Below are 20985 nucleotides of genomic sequence, written 5' to 3'. Positions count from 1 at the left end.
GTTTTTGTGCATTGTGCCATAACTTTTCAGGGAAGCTTCAGAACATGAAATTTTAACCTCCCACTATAGCAGAAAGGGTCTTTCTAGTAGTTGCACATCAAATCTAAGCTGTCTGAAGTGTTTTTCAAAAGTTATCAACACTTTTATGTTTGGCGTTCCGAAACCCACCTTATCTCAGGCTGAAAAGCGTTTTTGTGCATTGTGCCATAACTTTTCAGGGAAGCTTCAGAACATGAAATTTTAACCTCCCACTATAGCAGAAAGGGTCTTTCTAGTAGTTGCACATCAAATCTAAGCTGTCTGAAGTGTTTTTCAAAAGTTATCAACACTTTTATGTTTGGCGTTCCGAAACCCACCTTATCTCAGGCTGAAAAGCGTTTTTACGCATTGTGCCATAACTTTTCAGGGAAGCTTCAGAACATGAAATTTTAACCTCCCACTATAGCAGAAAGGGTCTTTCTAGTAGGTGCACATCAAATCTAAGCTGTCTGAAGTGTTTTTCGAAAGTTATCAACACTTTTATGTTTGGCGTTCCGAAACCCACCTTATCTCAGGCTGAAAAGCGTTTTTGTGCATTGTGCCATAACTTTTCAGGGAAGCTTCAGAACATGAAATTTTAACCTCCCACTATAGCAGAAAGGGTCTTTCTAGTAGTTGCACATCAAACCTAAACGGTCTGAAGTGTTTTTCCAAAGTTATTAACACTTTTATGTTTGGCGTTCCGAAACCCACCTTATCTCAGGCTGAAAAGCGTTTTTGTGCATTGTGCCATAACTTTTCAGGGAAGCTTCAGAACATGAAATGTTAACCTCCCACTATAGCAGAAAGGGTCTTTCTAGTAGTTGCACATCAAATCTAAACTGTCTGAAGTGTTTTTCCAAAGTTATCAACACTTTTATGTTTGGCGTTCCGAAACCCACCTTATCTCAGGCTGAAAAGCGTTTTTGTGCATTGTGCCATAACTTTTCAGGGAAGCTTCAGAACATGAAATTTTAACCTCCCACTATAGCAGAAAGGGTCTTTCTAGTAGTTGCACATCAAATCTAAACTGTCTGAAGTGTTTTTCCAAAGTTATTAACACTTTTATGTTTGGCGTTCCGAAACCCACCTTATCTCAGGCTGAAAAGCGTTTTTGTGCATTGTGCCATAACTTTTCAGGGAAGCTTCAGAACATGAAATTTTAACCTCCCACTATAGTAGAAAGGGTCTTTCTAGTAGTTGCACATCAAATCTAAACTGTCTGAAGTGTTTTACCAAAGTTATCAACACTTTTATGTTTGGCGTTCCGAAACCCACCTTATCTCAGGCTGAAAAGCGTTTTTACGCATTGTGCCATAACTTTTCAGGGAAGCTTCAGAACATGAAATTTTAACCTCCCACTATAGCAGACAGGGTCTTTCTAGTAGGTGCACATCAAATCTAAGCTGTCTGAAGTGTTTTTCGAAAGTTATCAACACTTTTATGTTTGGCGTTCCGAAACCCACCTTATCTCAGGCTGAAAAGCGTTTTTGTGCATTGTGCCATAACTTTTCAGGGAAGCTTCAGAACATGAAATTTTAACCTCCCACTATAGCAGAAAGGGTCTTTCTAGTAGTTGCACATCAAATCTAAACTGTCTGAAGTGTTTTTCCAAAGTTATCAACACTTTTATGTTTGGCGTTCCGAAACCCACCTTATCTCAGGCTGAAAAGCGTTTTTACGCATTGTGCCATAACTTTTCAGGGAAGCTTCAGAACATGAAATTTTAACCTCCCACTATAGCAGAAAGGGTCTTTCTAGTAGTTGCACATCAAATCTAAGCTGTCTGAAGTGTTTTCCCAAAGTTATTAACACTTTTATGTTTGGCGTTCCGAAACCCACCTTATGTCAGGCTGAAAAGCGTTTTTGTGCATTGTGCCATAACTTTTCAGGGAAGCTTCAGAACATGAAATTTTAACCTCCCACTATAGCAGAAAGGGTCTTTCTAGTAGGTGCACATCAAATCTAAGCTGTCTGAAGTGTTTTTCGAAAGTTATCAACACTTTTATGTTTGGCGTTCCGAAACCCACCTTATCTCAGGCTGAAAAGCGTTTTTGTGCATTGTGCCATAACTTTTCAGGGAAGCTTCAGAACATGAAATTTTAACCTCCCACTATAGCAGAAAGGGTCTTTCTAGTAGTTGCACATCAAACCTAAACGGTCTGAAGTGTTTTTCCAAAGTTATTAACACTTTTATGTTTGGCGTTCCGAAACCCACCTTATCTCAGGCTGAAAAGCGTTTTTGTGCATTGTGCCATAACTTTTCAGGGAAGCTTCAGAACATGAAATGTTAACCTCCCACTATAGCAGAAAGGGTCTTTCTAGTAGTTGCACATCAAATCTAAACTGTCTGAAGTGTTTTTCCAAAGTTATCAACACTTTTATGTTTGGCGTTCCGAAACCCACCTTATCGCAGGCTGAAAAGCGTTTTTACGCATTGTGCCATAACTTTTCAGGGAAGCTTCAGAACATGAAATTTTAACCTCCCACTATAGCAGACAGGGTCTTTCTAGTAGGTGCACATCAAATCTAAGCTGTCTGAGGTGTTTTTCGAAAGTTATCAACACTTTTATGTTTGGCGTTCCGAAACCCACCTTATCTCAGGCTGAAAAGCGTTTTTGTGCATTGTGCCATAACTTTTCAGGGAAGCTTCAGAACATGAAATTTTAACCTCCCACTATAGCAGAAAGGGTCTTTCTAGTAGTTGCACATCAAATCTAAACGGTCTGAAGTGTTTTTCCAAAGTTATTAACACTTTTATGTTTGGCGTTCCGAAACCCACCTTATCTCAGGCTGAAAAGCGTTTTTGTGCATTGTGCCATAACTTTTCAGGGAAGCTTCAGAACATGAAATGTTAACCTCCCACTATAGCAGAAAGGGTCTTTCTAGTAGTTGCACATCAAATCTAAACTGTCTGAAGTGTTTTTCCAAAGTTATCAACACTTTTATGTTTGGCGTTCCGAAACCCACCTTATCTCAGGCTGAAAAGCGTTTTTACGCATTGTGCCATAACTTTTCAGGGAAGCTTCAGAACATGAAATTTTAACCTCCCACTATAGCAGACAGGGTCTTTCTAGTAGGTGCACATCAAATCTAAGCTGTCTGAGGTGTTTTTCGAAAGTTATCAACACTTTTATGTTTGGCGTTCCGAAACCCACCTTATCTCAGGCTGAAAAGCGTTTTTGTGCATTGTGCCATAACTTTTCAGGGAAGCTTCAGAACATGAAATTTTAACCTCCCACTATAGCAGAAAGGGTCTTTCTAGTAGTTGCACATCAAATCTAAACTGTCTGAAGTGTTTTTCCAAAGTTATTAACACTTTTATGTTTGGCGTTCCGAAACCCACCTTATCTCAGGCTGAAAAGCGTTTTTGTGCATTGTGCCATAACTTTTCAGGGAAGCTTCAGAACATGAAATTTTAACCTCCCACTATAGCAGAAAGGGTCTTTCTAGTAGTTGCACATCAAATCTAAACTGTCTGAAGTGTTTTTCGAAAGTTATCAACACTTTTATGTTTGGCGTTCCGAAACCCACCTTATCTCAGGCTGAAAAGCGTTTTTGTGCATTGTGCCATAACTTTTCAGGGAAGCTTCAGAACATGAAATTTTAACCTCCCACTATAGCAGAAAGGGTCTTTCTAGTAGTTGCACATCAAATCTAAACGGTCTGAAGTGTTTTTCCAAAGTTATTAACACTTTTATGTTTGGCGTTCCGAAACCCACCTTATCTCAGGCTGAAAAGCGTTTTTGTGCATTGTGCCATAACTTTTCAGGGAAGCTTCAGAACATGAAATGTTAACCTCCCACAATAGCAGAAAGGGTCTTTCTAGTAGTTGCACATCAAATCTAAACTGTCTGAAGTGTTTTTCCAAAGTTATCAACACTTTTATGTTTGGCGTTCCGAAACCCACCTTATCTCAGGCTGAAAAGCGTTTTTACGCATTGTGCCATAACTTTTCAGGGAAGCTTCAGAACATGAAATTTTAACCTCCCACTATAGCAGACAGGGTCTTTCTAGTAGGTGCACATTAAATCTAAGCTGTCTGAGGTGTTTTTCGAAAGTTATCAACACTTTTATGTTTGGCGTTCCGAAACCCACCTTATCTCAGGCTGAAAAGCGTTTTTGTGCATTGTGCCATAACTTTTCAGGGAAGCTTCAGAACATGAAATTTTAACCTCCCACTATAGCAGAAAGGGTCTTTCTAGTAGTTGCACATCAAATCTAAACTGTCTGAAGTGTTTTTCCAAAGTTATTAACACTTTTATGTTTGGCGTTCCGAAACCCACCTTATCTCAGGCTGAAAAGCGTTTTTGTGCATTGTGCCATAACTTTTCAGGGAAGCTTCAGAACATGAAATTTTAACCTCCCACTATAGCAGAAAGGGTCTTTCTAGTAGTTGCACATCAAATCTAAACTGTCTGAAGTGTTTTTCCAAAGTTATAAACACTTTTATGTTTGGCGTTCCGAAACCCACCTTATCTCAGGCTGAAAAGCGTTTTTGTGCATTGTGCCATAACTTTTCAGGGAAGCTTCAGAACATGAAATTTTAACCTCCCACTATAGCAGAAAGGGTCTTTCTAGTAGGTGCACATCAAATCTAAGCTGTCTGAAGTGTTTTTCGAAAGTTATCAACACTTTTATGTTTGGCGTTCCGAAACCCACCTTATCTCAGGCTGAAAAGCGTTTTTGTGCATTGTGCCATAACTTTTCAGGGAAGCTTCAGAACATGAAATTTTAACCTCCCACTATAGCAGAAAGGGTCTTTCTAGTAGTTGCACATCAAATCTAAGCTGTCTGAAGTGTTTTTCAAAAGTTATCAACACTTTTATGTTTGGCGTTCCGAAACCCACCTTATCTCAGGCTGAAAAGCGTTTTTGTGCATTGTGCCATAACTTTTCAGGGAAGCTTCAGAACATGAAATTTTAACCTCCCACTATAGCAGAAAGGGTCTTTCTAGTAGTTGCACATCAAATCTAAGCTGTCTGAAGTGTTTTTCAAAAGTTATCAACACTTTTATGTTTGGCGTTCCGAAACCCACCTTATCTCAGGCTGAAAAGCGTTTTTACGCATTGTGCCATAACTTTTCAGGGAAGCTTCAGAACATGAAATTTTAACCTCCCACTATAGCAGAAAGGGTCTTTCTAGTAGGTGCACATCAAATCTAAGCTGTCTGAAGTGTTTTTCGAAAGTTATCAACACTTTTATGTTTGGCGTTCCGAAACCCACCTTATCTCAGGCTGAAAAGCGTTTTTGTGCATTGTGCCATAACTTTTCAGGGAAGCTTCAGAACATGAAATTTTAACCTCCCACTATAGCAGAAAGGGTCTTTCTAGTAGTTGCACATCAAATCTAAACTGTCTGAAGTGTTTTTCCAAAGTTATTAACACTTTTATGTTTGGCGTTCCGAAACCCACCTTATCTCAGGCTGAAAAGCGTTTTTGTGCATTGTGCCATAACTTTTCAGGGAAGCTTCAGAACATGAAATTTTAACCTCCCACTATAGTAGAAAGGGTCTTTCTAGTAGTTGCACATCAAATCTAAACTGTCTGAAGTGTTTTACCAAAGTTATCAACACTTTTATGTTTGGCGTTCCGAAACCCACCTTATCTCAGGCTGAAAAGCGTTTTTACGCATTGTGCCATAACTTTTCAGGGAAGCTTCAGAACATGAAATTTTAACCTCCCACTATAGCAGACAGGGTCTTTCTAGTAGGTGCACATCAAATCTAAGCTGTCTGAAGTGTTTTTCGAAAGTTATCAACACTTTTATGTTTGGCGTTCCGAAACCCACCTTATCTCAGGCTGAAAAGCGTTTTTGTGCATTGTGCCATAACTTTTCAGGGAAGCTTCAGAACATGAAATTTTAACCTCCCACTATAGCAGAAAGGGTCTTTCTAGTAGTTGCACATCAAATCTAAACTGTCTGAAGTGTTTTTCCAAAGTTATCAACACTTTTATGTTTGGCGTTCCGAAACCCACCTTATCTCAGGCTGAAAAGCGTTTTTACGCATTGTGCCATAACTTTTCAGGGAAGCTTCAGAACATGAAATTTTAACCTCCCACTATAGCAGAAAGGGTCTTTCTAGTAGTTGCACATCAAATCTAAGCTGTCTGAAGTGTTTTCCCAAAGTTATTAACACTTTTATGTTTGGCGTTCCGAAACCCACCTTATGTCAGGCTGAAAAGCGTTTTTGTGCATTGTGCCATAACTTTTCAGGGAAGCTTCAGAACATGAAATTTTAACCTCCCACTATAGCAGAAAGGGTCTTTCTAGTAGGTGCACATCAAATCTAAGCTGTCTGAAGTGTTTTTCGAAAGTTATCAACACTTTTATGTTTGGCGTTCCGAAACCCACCTTATCTCAGGCTGAATAGCGGTTTTGTGCATTGTGCCATAACTTTTCAGGGAAGCTTCAGAACATGAAATTTTAACCTCCCACTATAGCAGAAAGGGTCTTTCTAGTAGTTGCACATCAAACCTAAACGGTCTGAAGTGTTTTTCCAAAGTTATTAACACTTTTATGTTTGGCGTTCCGAAACCCACCTTATCTCAGGCTGAAAAGCGTTTTTGTGCATTGTGCCATAACTTTTCAGGGAAGCTTCAGAACATGAAATGTTAACCTCCCACTATAGCAGAAAGGGTCTTTCTAGTAGTTGCACATCAAATCTAAACTGTCTGAAGTGTTTTTCCAAAGTTATCAACACTTTTATGTTTGGCGTTCCGAAACCCACCTTATCGCAGGCTGAAAAGCGTTTTTACGCATTGTGCCATAACTTTTCAGGGAAGCTTCAGAACATGAAATTTTAACCTCCCACTATAGCAGACAGGGTCTTTCTAGTAGGTGCACATCAAATCTAAGCTGTCTGAGGTGTTTTTCGAAAGTTATCAACACTTTTATGTTTGGCGTTCCGAAACCCACCTTATCTCAGGCTGAAAAGCGTTTTTGTGCATTGTGCCATAACTTTTCAGGGAAGCTTCAGAACATGAAATTTTAACCTCCCACTATAGCAGAAAGGGTCTTTCTAGTAGTTGCACATCAAATCTAAACGGTCTGAAGTGTTTTTCCAAAGTTATTAACACTTTTATGTTTGGCGTTCCGAAACCCACCTTATCTCAGGCTGAAAAGCGTTTTTGTGCATTGTGCCATAACTTTTCAGGGAAGCTTCAGAACATGAAATGTTAACCTCCCACTATAGCAGAAAGGGTCTTTCTAGTAGTTGCACATCAAATCTAAACTGTCTGAAGTGTTTTTCCAAAGTTATCAACACTTTTATGTTTGGCGTTCCGAAACCCACCTTATCTCAGGCTGAAAAGCGTTTTTACGCATTGTGCCATAACTTTTCAGGGAAGCTTCAGAACATGAAATTTTAACCTCCCACTATAGCAGACAGGGTCTTTCTAGTAGGTGCACATCAAATCTAAGCTGTCTGAGGTGTTTTTCGAAAGTTATCAACACTTTTATGTTTGGCGTTCCGAAACCCACCTTATCTCAGGCTGAAAAGCGTTTTTGTGCATTGTGCCATAACTTTTCAGGGAAGCTTCAGAACATGAAATTTTAACCTCCCACTATAGCAGAAAGGGTCTTTCTAGTAGTTGCACATCAAATCTAAACTGTCTGAAGTGTTTTTCCAAAGTTATTAACACTTTTATGTTTGGCGTTCCGAAACCCACCTTATCTCAGGCTGAAAAGCGTTTTTGTGCATTGTGCCATAACTTTTCAGGGAAGCTTCAGAACATGAAATTTTAACCTCCCACTATAGCAGAAAGGGTCTTTCTAGTAGTTGCACATCAAATCTAAACTGTCTGAAGTGTTTTTCGAAAGTTATCAACACTTTTATGTTTGGCGTTCCGAAACCCACCTTATCTCAGGCTGAAAAGCGTTTTTGTGCATTGTGCCATAACTTTTCAGGGAAGCTTCAGAACATGAAATTTTAACCTCCCACTATAGCAGAAAGGGTCTTTCTAGTAGTTGCACATCAAATCTAAACGGTCTGAAGTGTTTTTCCAAAGTTATTAATACTTTTATGTTTGGCGTTCCGAAACCCACCTTATCTCAGGCTGAAAAGCGTTTTTGTGCATTGTGCCATAACTTTTCAGGGAAGCTTCAGAACATGAAATGTTAACCTCCCACAATAGCAGAAAGGGTCTTTCTAGTAGTTGCACATCAAATCTAAACTGTCTGAAGTGTTTTTCCAAAGTTATCAACACTTTTATGTTTGGCGTTCCGAAACCCACCTTATCTCAGGCTGAAAAGCGTTTTTACGCATTGTGCCATAACTTTTCAGGGAAGCTTCAGAACATGAAATTTTAACCTCCCACTATAGCAGACAGGGTCTTTCTAGTAGGTGCACATTAAATCTAAGCTGTCTGAGGTGTTTTTCGAAAGTTATCAACACTTTTATGTTTGGCGTTCCGAAACCCACCTTATCTCAGGCTGAAAAGCGTTTTTGTGCATTGTGCCATAACTTTTCAGGGAAGCTTCAGAACATGAAATTTTAACCTCCCACTATAGCAGAAAGGGTCTTTCTAGTAGTTGCACATCAAATCTAAACTGTCTGAAGTGTTTTTCCAAAGTTATTAACACTTTTATGTTTGGCGTTCCGAAACCCACCTTATCTCAGGCTGAAAAGCGTTTTTGTGCATTGTGCCATAACTTTTCAGGGAAGCTTCAGAACATGAAATTTTAACCTCCCACTATAGCAGAAAGGGTCTTTCTAGTAGTTGCACATCAAATCTAAACTGTCTGAAGTGTTTTTCCAAAGTTATAAACACTTTTATGTTTGGCGTTCCGAAACCCACCTTATCTCAGGCTGAAAAGCGTTTTTGTGCATTGTGCCATAACTTTTCAGGGAAGCTTCAGAACATGAAATTTTAACCTCCCACTATAGCAGAAAGGGTCTTTCTAGTAGGTGCACATCAAATCTAAGCTGTCTGAAGTGTTTTTCGAAAGTTATCAACACTTTTATGTTTGGCGTTCCGAAACCCACCTTATCTCAGGCTGAAAAGCGTTTTTGTGCATTGTGCCATAACTTTTCAGGGAAGCTTCAGAACATGAAATTTTAACCTCCCACTATAGCAGAAAGGGTCTTTCTAGTAGTTGCACATCAAATCTAAGCTGTCTGAAGTGTTTTTCAAAAGTTATCAACACTTTTATGTTTGGCGTTCCGAAACCCACCTTATCTCAGGCTGAAAAGCGTTTTTGTGCATTGTGCCATAACTTTTCAGGGAAGCTTCAGAACATGAAATTTTAACCTCCCACTATAGCAGAAAGGGTCTTTCTAGTAGTTGCACATCAAATCTAAGCTGTCTGAAGTGTTTTTCAAAAGTTATCAACACTTTTATGTTTGGCGTTCCGAAACCCACCTTATCTCAGGCTGAAAAGCGTTTTTACGCATTGTGCCATAACTTTTCAGGGAAGCTTCAGAACATGAAATTTTAACCTCCCACTATAGCAGAAAGGGTCTTTCTAGTAGGTGCACATCAAATCTAAGCTGTCTGAAGTGTTTTTCGAAAGTTATCAACACTTTTATGTTTGGCGTTCCGAAACCCACCTTATCTCAGGCTGAAAAGCGTTTTTGTGCATTGTGCCATAACTTTTCAGGGAAGCTTCAGAACATGAAATTTTAACCTCCCACTATAGCAGAAAGGGTCCTTCTAGTAGTTGCACATCAAATCTAAACTGTCTGAAGTGTTTTTCCAAAGTTATTAACACTTTTATGTTTGGCGTTCCGAAACCCACCTTATCTCAGGCTGAAAAGCGTTTTTGTGCATTGTGCCATAACTTTTCAGGGAAGCTTCAGAACATGAAATTTTAACCTCCCACTATAGTAGAAAGGGTCTTTCTAGTAGTTGCACATCAAATCTAAACTGTCTGAAGTGTTTTACCAAAGTTATCAACACTTTTATGTTTGGCGTTCCGAAACCCACCTTATCTCAGGCTGAAAAGCGTTTTTACGCATTGTGCCATAACTTTTCAGGGAAGCTTCAGAACATGAAATTTTAACCTCCCACTATAGCAGACAGGGTCTTTCTAGTAGGTGCACATCAAATCTAAGCTGTCTGAAGTGTTTTTCGAAAGTTATCAACACTTTTATGTTTGGCGTTCCGAAACCCACCTTATCTGAGGCTGAAAAGCGTTTTTGTGCATTGTGCCATAACTTTTCAGGGAAGCTTCAGAACATGAAATTTTAACCTCCCACTATAGCAGAAAGGGTCTTTCTAGTAGTTGCACATCAAATCTAAACTGTCTGAAGTGTTTTTCCAAAGTTATTAACACTTTTATGTTTGGCGTTCCGAAACCCACCTTATCTCAGGCTGAAAAGCGTTTTTGTGCATTGTGCCATAACTTTTCAGGGAAGCTTCAGAACATGAAATTTTAACCTCCCACTATAGCAGAAAGGGTCTTTCTAGTAGTTGCACATCAAATCTAAACTGTCTGAAGTGTTTTTTCAAAGTTATCAACACTTTTATGTTTGGCGTTCCGAAACCCACCTTATCTCAGGCTGAAAAGCGTTTTTACGCATTGTGCCATAACTTTTCAGGGAAGCTTCAGAACATGAAATTTTAACCTCCCACTATAGCAGAAAGGGTCTTTCTAGTAGTTGCACATCAAATCTAAGCTGTCTGAAGTGTTTTCCCAAAGTTATTAACACTTTTATGTTTGGCGTTCCGAAACCCACCTTATGTCAGGCTGAAAAGCGTTTTTGTGCATTGTGCCATAACTTTTCAGGGAAGCTTCAGAACATGAAATTTTAACCTCCCACTATAGCAGAAAGGGTCTTTCTAGTAGGTGCACATCAAATCTAAGCTGTCTGAAGTGTTTTTCGAAAGTTATCAACACTTTTATGTTTGGCGTTCCGAAACCCACCTTATCTCAGGCTGAAAAGCGTTTTTGTGCATTGTGCCATAACTTTTCAGGGAAGCTTCAGAACATGAAATTTTAACCTCCCACTATAGCAGAAAGGGTCTTTCTAGTAGTTGCACATCAAACCTAAACGGTCTGAAGTGTTTTTCCAAAGTTATTAACACTTTTATGTTTGGCGTTCCGAAACCCACCTTATCTCAGGCTGAAAAGCGTTTTTGTGCATTGTGCCATAACTTTTCAGGGAAGCTTCAGAACATGAAATGTTAACCTCCCACTATAGCAGAAAGGGTCTTTCTAGTAGTTGCACATCAAATCTAAACTGTCTGAAGTGTTTTTCCAAAGTTATCAACACTTTTATGTTTGGCGTTCCGAAACCCACCTTATCGCAGGCTGAAAAGCGTTTTTACGCATTGTGCCATAACTTTTCAGGGAAGCTTCAGAACATGAAATTTTAACCTCCCACTATAGCAGACAGGGTCTTTCTAGTAGGTGCACATCAAATCTAAGCTGTCTGAGGTGTTTTTCGAAAGTTATCAACACTTTTATGTTTGGCGTTCCGAAACCCACCTTATCTCAGGCTGAAAAGCGTTTTTGTGCATTGTGCCATAACTTTTCAGGGAAGCTTCAGAACATGAAATTTTAACCTCCCACTATAGCAGAAAGGGTCTTTCTAGTAGTTGCACATCAAATCTAAACGGTCTGAAGTGTTTTTCCAAAGTTATTAACACTTTTATGTTTGGCGTTCCGAAACCCACCTTATCTCAGGCTGAAAAGCGTTTTTGTGCATTGTGCCATAACTTTTCAGGGAAGCTTCAGAACATGAAATGTTAACCTCCCACTATAGCAGAAAGGGTCTTTCTAGTAGTTGCACATCAAATCTAAACTGTCTGAAGTGTTTTTCCAAAGTTATCAACACTTTTATGTTTGGCGTTCCGAAACCCACCTTATCTCAGGCTGAAAAGCGTTTTCACGCATTGTGCCATAACTTTTCAGGGAAGCTTCAGAACATGAAATTTTAACCTCCCACTATTGCAGAAAGGGTCTTTCTAGTAGGTGCACATCAAATCTAAACTGTCTGAAGTGTTTTTCCAAAGTTATAAACACTTTTATGTTTGGCGTTCCGAAACCCACCTTATCTCAGGCTGAAAAGCGTTTTTACGCATTGTGCCATAACTTTTCAGGGAAGCTTCAGAACATGAAATTTTAACCTCCCACTTTTGCAGAAAGGGTCTTTCTAGTAGTTGCACATCAAATCTAAGCTGTCTGAAGTGTTTTTCAAAAGTTATCAACACTTTTATGTTTGGCGTTCCGAAACCCACCTTATCTCAGGCTGAAAAGCGTTTTTGTGCATTGTGCCATAACTTTTCAGGGAAGCTTCAGAACATGAAATTTTAACCTCCCACTATAGCAGAAAGGGTCTTTCTAGTAGTTGCACATCAAATCTAAGCTGTCTGAAGTGTTTTTCAAAAGTTATCAACACTTTTATGTTTGGCGTTCCGAAACCCACCTTATCTCAGGCTGAAAAGCGTTTTTACGCATTGTGCCATAACTTTTCAGGGAAGCTTCAGAACATGAAATTTTAACATCCCACTATAGCAGAAAGGGTCTTTCTAGTAGGTGCACATCAAATCTAAGCTGTCTGAAGTGTTTTTCGAAAGTTATCAACACTTTTATGTTTGGCGTTCCGAAACCCACCTTATCTCAGGCTGAAAAGCGTTTTTGTGCATTGTGCCATAACTTTTCAGGGAAGCTTCAGAACATGAAATTTTAACCTCCCACTATAGCAGAAAGGGTCTTTCTAGTAGTTGCACATCAAATCTAAACTGTCTGAAGTGTTTTTCCAAAGTTATTAACACTTTTATGTTTGGCGTTCCGAAACCCACCTTATCTCAGGCTGAAAAGCGTTTTTGTGCATTGTGCCATAACTTTTCAGGGAAGCTTCAGAACATGAAATTTTAACCTCCCACTATAGTAGAAAGGGTCTTTCTAGTAGTTGCACATCAAATCTAAACTGTCTGAAGTGTTTTTCCAAAGTTATCAACACTTTTATGTTTGGCGTTCCGAAACCCACCTTATCTCAGGCTGAAAAGCGTTTTTACGCATTGTGCCATAACTTTTCAGGGAAGCTTCAGAACATGAAATTTTAACCTCCCACTATAGCAGACAGGGTCTTTCTAGTAGGTGCACATCAAATCTAAGCTGTCTGAAGTGTTTTTCGAAAGTTATCAACACTTTTATGTTTGGCGTTCCGAAACCCACCTTATCTCAGGCTGAAAAGCGTTTTTGTGCATTGTGCCATAACTTTTCAGGGAAGCTTCAGAACATGAAATTTTAACCTCCCACTATAGCAGAAAGGGTCTTTCTAGTAGTTGCACATCAAATCTAAACTGTCTGAAGTGTTTTTCCAAAGTTATTAACACTTTTATGTTTGGCGTTCCGAAACCCACCTTATCTCAGGCTGAAAAGCGTTTTTGTGCATTGTGCCATAACTTTTCAGGGAAGCTTCAGAACATGAAATTTTAACCTCCCACTATAGCAGAAAGGGTCTTTCTAGTAGTTGCACATCAAATCTAAACGGTCTGAAGTGTTTTTCCAAAGTTATTAACACTTTTATGTTTGGCGGTCCGAAACCCACCTTATCTCAGGCTGAAAAGCGTTTTTGTGCATTGTGCCATAACTTTTCAGGGAAGCTTCAGAACATGAAATTTTAACCTCCCACTATAGCAGAAAGGGTCTTTCTAGTAGTTGCACATCAAATCTAAACTGTATGAAGTGTTTTTCCAAAGTTATCAACATTTTTATGTTAGGCGTTCCGAAACCCACCTTATCTCAGGCTGAAATGCGTTTTTGTGCATTGTGCCATAACTTTTCAGGGAAGCTTCAGAACATGAAATTTTAACCTCCCACTATAGCAGAAAGGGTCTTTCTAGTAGTTGCACATCAAATCTAAACTGTCTGAAGTGTTTTTCCAAAGTTATTAACACTTTTATGTTTGGCGTTCCGAAACCCACCTTATCTCAGGCTGAAAAGCGTTTTTGTGCATTGTGCCATAACTTTTCAGGGAAGCTTCAGAACATGAAATTTTAACCTCCCACTATAGCAGAAAGGGTCTTTCTAGTAGTTGCACATCAAATCTAAACTGTCTGAAGTGTTTTTCCAAAGTTATTAACACTTTTATGTTTGGCGTTCCGAAACCCACCTTATCTCAGGCTGAAAAGCGTTTTTGTGCATTGTGCCATAACTTTTCAGGGAAGCTTCAGAACATGAAATTTTAACCTCCCACTATAGCAGAAAGGGTCTTTCTAGTAGTTGCACATCAAATCTAAACTGTCTGAAGTGTTTTTCCAAAGTTATCAACACTTTTATGTTTGGCGTTCCGAAACCCACCTTATCTCAGGCTGAAAAGCGTTTTTACGCATTGTGCCATAACTTTTCAGGGAAGCTTCAGAACATGAAATTTTAACCTCCCACTATAGCAGAAAGGGTCTTTCTAGTAGGTGCACATCAAATCTAAGCTGTCTGAAGTGTTTTTCGAAAGTTATCAACACTTTTATGTTTGGCGTTCCGAAACCCACCTTATCTCAGGCTGAAAAGCGTTTTTGTGCATTGTGCCATAACTTTTTAGGGAAGCTTCAGAACATGAAATTTTAACCTCCCACTATAGCAGAAAGGGTCTTTCTAGTAGTTGCACATCAAATCTAAACTGTCTGAAGTGTTTTTCCTAAGTTATTAACACTTTTATGTTTGGCGTTCCGAAACCCACCTTATCTCAGGCTGAAAAGCGTTTTTGTGCATTGTGCCATAACTTTTCAGGGAAGCTTCAGAACATGAAATTTTAACCTCCCACTATAGCAGAAAGGGTCTTTCTAGTAGTTGCACATCAAATCTAAGCTGTCTGAAGTGTTTTTCAAAAGTTATCAACACTTTTATGTTTGGCGTTCCGAAACCCACCTTATCTCAGGCTGAAAAGCGTTTTTGTGCATTGTGCCATAACTTTTCAGGGAAGCTTCAGAACATGAAATTTTAACCTCCCACTATAGCAGAAAGGGTCTTTCTAGTAGTTGCACATCAAATCTAAACGGTCTGAAGTGTTTTTCCAAAGTTATTAACACTTTTATGTTTGGCGTTCCGAAACCCACCTTATCTCAGGCTGAAAAGCGTTTTTGTGCATTGTGCCATAACTTTTCAGGGAAGCTTCAGAACATGAAATTTTAACCTCCCACTATAGCAGAAAGGGTCTTTCTAGTAGTTGCACATCAAATCTAAACTGTCTGAAGTGTTTTTCCAAAGTTATCAACACTTTTATGTTTGGCGTTCCGAAACCCACCTTATCTCAGGCTGAAAAGCGTTTTTACGCATTGTGCCATAACTTTTCAGGGAAGCTTCAGAACATGAAATTTTAACCTCCCACTATAGCAGACAGGGTCTTTCTAGTAGGTGCACATCAAATCTAAGCTGTCTGAGGTGTTTTTCGAAAGTTATCAACACTTTTATGTTTGGCGTTCCGAAACCCACCTTATCTCAGGCTGAAAAGCGTTTTTGTGCATTGTGCCATAACTTTTCAGGGAAGCTTCAGAACATGAAATTTTAACCTCCCACTATAGCAGAAAGGGTCTTTCTAGTAGTTGCACATCAAATCTAAACTGTCTGAAGTGTTTTTCCAAAGTTATTAACACTTTTATGTTTGGCGTTCCGAAACCCACCTTATCTCAGGCTGAAAAGCGTTTTTGTGCATTGTGCCATAACTTTTCAGGGAAGCTTCAGAACATGAAATTTTAACCTCCCACTATAGCAGAAAGGGTCTTTCTAGTAGTTGCACATCAAATCTAAACTGTCTGAAGTGTTTTTCCATAGTTATTAACACTTTTATGTTTGGCGTTCCGAAACCCACCTTATCTCAGGCTGAAAAGCGTTTTTGTGCATTGTGCCATAACTTTTCAGGGAAGCTTCAGAACATGAAATTTTAACCTCCCACTATAGCAGAAAGGGTCTTTCTAGTATTTGCACATCAAATCTAAACTGTCTGAAGTGTTTTTCCAAAGTTATAAACACTTTTATGTTTGGCGTTCCGAAACCCACCTTATCTCAGGCTGAAAAGCGTTTTTGTGCATTGTGCCATAACTTTTCAGGGAAGCTTCAGAACATGAAATTTTAACCTCCCACTATAGCAGAAAGGGTCTTTCTAGTAGGTGCACATCAAATCTAAGCTGTCTGAAGTGTTTTTCGAAAGTTATCAACACTTTTATGTTTGGCGTTCCGAAACCCACCTTATCCCAGGCTGAAAAGCGTTTTTGTGCATTGTGCCATAACTTTTCAGGGAAGCTTCAGAACATGAAATTTTAACCTCCCACTATAGCAGAAAGGGTCTTTCTAGTAGGGGCACATCAAATCTAAGCTGTCTAAAGTGTTTTTCGAAAGTTATCAACACTTTTATGTTTGGCGTTCCGAAACCCACCTTATCTCAGGCTGAAAAGCGTTTTTGTGCATTGTGCCATAACTTTTCAGGGAAGCTTCAGAACATGAAATTTTAACCTCCCACTATAGCAGAAAGGGTCTTTCTAGTAGTTGCACATCAAATCTAAACTGTCTGAAGTGTTTTTCCATAGTTATTAACACTTTTATGTTTGGCGTTCCGAAGCCCACCTTATCTCAGGCTGAAAAGCGTTTTTGTGCATTGTGCCATAACTTTTCAGGGAAGCTTCAGAACATGAAATTTTAACCTCCCACTATAGCAGAAAGGGTCTTTCTAGTAGGTGCACATCAAATCTAAGCTGTCTGAAGTGTTTTTCGAAAGTTATCAACACTTTTATGTTTGGCGTTCCGAAACCCACCTTATCTCAGGCTGAAAAGCGTTTTTGTGCATTGTGCCATAACTTTTCAGGGAAGCTTCAGAACATGAAATTTTAACCTCCCACTATAGCAGAAAGGGTCTTTCTAGTAGTTGCACATCAAATCTAAACTGTCTGAAGTGTTTTTCCAAAGTTATCAACACTTTTATGTTTGGCGTTCCGAAACCCACCTTATCTCAGGCTGAAAAGCGTTTTTATGCATTGTGCCATAACTTTTCAGGGAAGCTTCAGAACATGAAATTTTAACCTCCCACTATAGCAGAAAGGGTCTTTCTAGTAGGTGCACATCAAATCTAAGCTGTCTGAAGTGTTTTTCGAAAGTTATCAACACTTTTATGTTTGGCGTTCCGAAACCCACCTTATCTCAGGCTGAAAAGCGTTTTTGTGCATTGTGCCATAACTTTTCAGGGAAGCTTCAGAACATGAAATGTTAACCTCCCACTATAGCAGAAAGGGTCTTTCTAGTAGTTGCACATCAAATCTAAACTGTCTGAAGTGTTTTTATAAAGTTATCAACACTTTTATGTTTGGCGTTCCGAAACCCACCTTATCTCAAGCTGAAAAGCGTTTTTACGCATTGTGCCATAACTTTTCAGGGAAGCTTCAGAACATGAAATTTTAACCTCCCACTATAGCAGAAAGGGTCTTTCTAGTAGGTGCACATCAAATCTAAGCTGTCTGAAGTGTTTTTCGAAAGTTATCAACACTTTTATGTTTGGCGTTCCGAAACCCACCTTATCTCAGGCTGAAAAGCGTTTTTGTGCATTGTGCCATAACTTTTCAGGGAAGCTTCAGAACATGAAATTTTAACCTCCCACTAGAGCAGAAAGGGTCTTTCTAGTAGTTGCACATCAAATCTAAACTGTCTGAAGTGTTTTTCCAAAGTTATTAATACTTTTATGTTTGGCGTTCCGAAACCCACCGTATCTCAGGCTGAAAAGCGTTTTTGTGCATTGTGCCATAACTTCTCAGGGAAGCTTCAGAACATGAAATTTTAACCTCCCACTATAGCAGAAAGGGTCTTTCTAGTAGTTGCACATCAAATCTAAACTGTCTGAAGTGTTTTTCCAAAGTTATTAACACTTTTATGTTTGGCGTTCCGAAACCCACCTTATCTCAGGCTGAAAAGCGTTTTTGTGCATTGTGCCATAACTTTTCAGGGAAGCTTCAGAACATGAAATTTTAACCTCCCACTATAGCAGAAAGGGTCTTTCTAGTAGTTGCACATCAAATCTAAACTGTCTGAAGTGTTTTTCCAAAGTTATCAACACTTTTATGTTTGGCGTTCCGAAACCCACCTTATCTCAGGATGAAAAGCGTTTTTACGCATTGTGCCATAACTTTTCAGGGAAGCTTCAGAACATGAAATTTTAACCTCCCTCTATAGCAGAAAGGGTCTTTCTAGTAGGTGCACATCAAATCTAAGCTCTCTGAAGTGTTTTTCGAAAGTTATCAACACTTTTATGTTTGGCGTTCCGAAACCCACTTTATCTCAGGCTGAAAAGCGTTTTTGTGCATTGTGCCATAACTTTTCAGGGAAGCTTCAGAACATGAAATTTTAACCTCCCACTATAGCAGAAAGGGTCTTTCTAGTAGGTGCACATCAAATCTAAGCTGTCTGAAGTGTTTTTCGAAAGTTATCAACACTTTTATGTTTGGCGTTCCGAAACCCACCTTATCTCAGGCTGAAAAGCGTTTTTGTGCATTGTGCCATAACTTTTCAGGGAAGCTTCAGAACATGAAATTTTAACTTCCCACTATAGCAGAAAGGGTCTTTCTAGTAGTTGCACATCAAATCTAAACTGTCTGAAGTGTTTTTCCAAAGTTATTAACACTTTTATGTTTGGCGTTCCGAAACCCACCTTATCTCAGGCTGAAAAGCGTTTTTGTGCATTGTCCCATAACTTTTCAGGGAAGCTTCAGAACATGAAATTTTAACCTCCCACTATAGCAGAAAGGGTCTTTCTAGTAGTTGCACATCAAATCTAAACTGTCTGAAGTGTTTTTCCAAAGTTATTAACACTTTTATGTTTGGCGTTCCGAAACCCACCTTATCTCAGGCTGAAAAGCGTTTTTGTGCATTGTGCCATAACTTTTCAGGGAAGCTTCAGAACATGAAATTTTATCCTCCCACTATAGCAGAAATTGTCTTTCTAGTAGTTGCACATCAAATCTAAACTGTCTGAAGTGTTTTTCCAAAGTTATCAACACTTTTATGTTTGGCGTTCCGAAACCCACCATATCTCAGGCTGAAAAGCGTTTTTGTGCAGTGTGCCATAACTTTTCAGGAAAGCTTCAGAACATGAAATTTTAACCTCCCACTATAGCAGAAAGGGTCTTTGTAGTAGTTGCACATCAAATCTAAACTGTCTGAAGTGTTTTTCCAAAGTTATCAACACTTTTATGTTTGGCGTTCCGAAACCCACCTTATCTCAGGCTGAAAAGCGTTTTTACGCATTGTGCCATAACTTTTCAGGGAAGCTTCAGAACATGAAATTTTAACCTCCCACTATAGCAGAAAGGGTCTTTCTAGTAGTTGCACATCAAATCTAAGCTGTCTGAAGTGTTTTTCGAAAGTTATCAACACTTTTATGTTTGGCGTTCCGAAACCCACCTTATCTCAGGCTGAAAAGCGTTTTTGTGCATTGTGCCATAACTTTTCAGGGAAGCTTCAGAACATGAAATTTTAACCACCCACTATAGCAGAAAGGGTCTTTCTAGTAGTTGCACATCAAATCTAAACTGTCTGAAGTGTTTTTCCAAAGTTATTAACACTTTTATGTTTGGCGTTCCGAAACCCACCTTATCTCAGGCTGAAAAGCGTTTTTGTGCATTGTGCCATAACTTTTCAGGGAAGCTTCAGAACATGAAATTTTAACCTCCCACTATAGCAGAAAGGGTCTTTCTAGTAGTTGCACATCAAATCTAAACTGTCTGAAGTGTTTTTCCAAAGTTATTAACACTTTTATGTTTGGCGTTCCGAAACCCACCTTATCTCAGGCTGAAAAGCGTTTTTGTGCATTGTGCCATAACTTTTCAGGGAAGCTTCAGAACATGAAATTTTAACCTCCCACTATAGCAGAAAGGGTCTTTCTAGTAGTTGCACATCAAATCTAAACTGTCTGAAGTGTTTTTCCAAAGTTATCAACACTTTTATGTTTGGCGTTCCGAAACCCACCTTATCTCAGGCTGAAAAGTGTTTTTGTGCAGTGTGCCATAACTTTTCAGGAAAGCTTCAGAACATGAAATTTTAACCTCCCACTATAGCAGAAAGGGTCTTTCTAGTAGGTGCACATCAAATCTAAGCTGTCTGAAGTGTTTTTCGAAAGTTATCAACACTTTTATGTTTGGCGTTCCGAAACCCTCCTTATCTCAGGCTGAAAAGCGTTTTTGTGCATTGTGCCATAACTTTTCAGGGAAGCTTCAGAACATGAAATTTTAACCTCCCACTATAGCAGAAAGGGTCTGTCTAGTAGTTGCACATCAAATCTAAACGGTCTGAAGTGTTTTTCCAAAGTTATTAACACTTTTATGTTTGGCGTTCCGAAACCCACCTTATCTCAGGCTGAAAAGCGTTTTTACGCATTGTGCCATAACTTTTCAGGGAAGCTTCAGAACATGAAATTTTAACCTCCCACTGTAGCAGAAAGTGTCTTTCTAGTAGGTGCACGTCAAATCTAAGCTGTCTGAAGTGTTTTTCGAAAGTTATCAACACTTTTATGTTTGGCGTTCCGAAACCCACCTTATCTCAGGCTGAAAAGCGTTTTTGTGCATTGTGCCATAACTTTTCAGGGAAGCTTCAGAACATGAAATTTTAACCTCCCACTATAGCAGAAAGGGTCTTTCTAGTAGTTGCACATCAAATCTAAACTGTCTGAAGTGTTTTTCCATAGTTATTAACACTTTTATGTTTGGCGTTCCGAAACCCACCTTATCTCAGGCTGAAAAGCGTTTTTGTGCATTGTGCCATAACTTTTCAGGGAAGCTTCAGAACATGAAATTTTAACCTCCCACTATAGCAGAAAGGGTCTTTCTAGTAGTTGCACATCAAATCTAAACTGTCTGAAGTGTTTTTCCAAAGTTATTAACACTTTTATGTTTGGCGTTCCGAAACCCACCTTATCTCAGGCTGAAAAGCGTTTTTGTGCATTGTGCCATAACTTTTCAGGGAAGCTTCAGAACATGAAATTTTAACCTCCCACTATAGCAGAAAGGGTCTTTCTAGTAGGTGCACATCAAATCTAAGCTGTCTGAA

The sequence above is a fragment of the Synchiropus splendidus genome, chromosome 6, assembly GCF_027744825.2.
Source record: "Synchiropus splendidus isolate RoL2022-P1 chromosome 6, RoL_Sspl_1.0, whole genome shotgun sequence".
In the NCBI taxonomy this organism is placed as follows: domain Eukaryota; kingdom Metazoa; phylum Chordata; class Actinopteri; order Syngnathiformes; family Callionymidae; genus Synchiropus; species Synchiropus splendidus.
Note: the sequence above shows the minus strand (reverse complement) of the source record.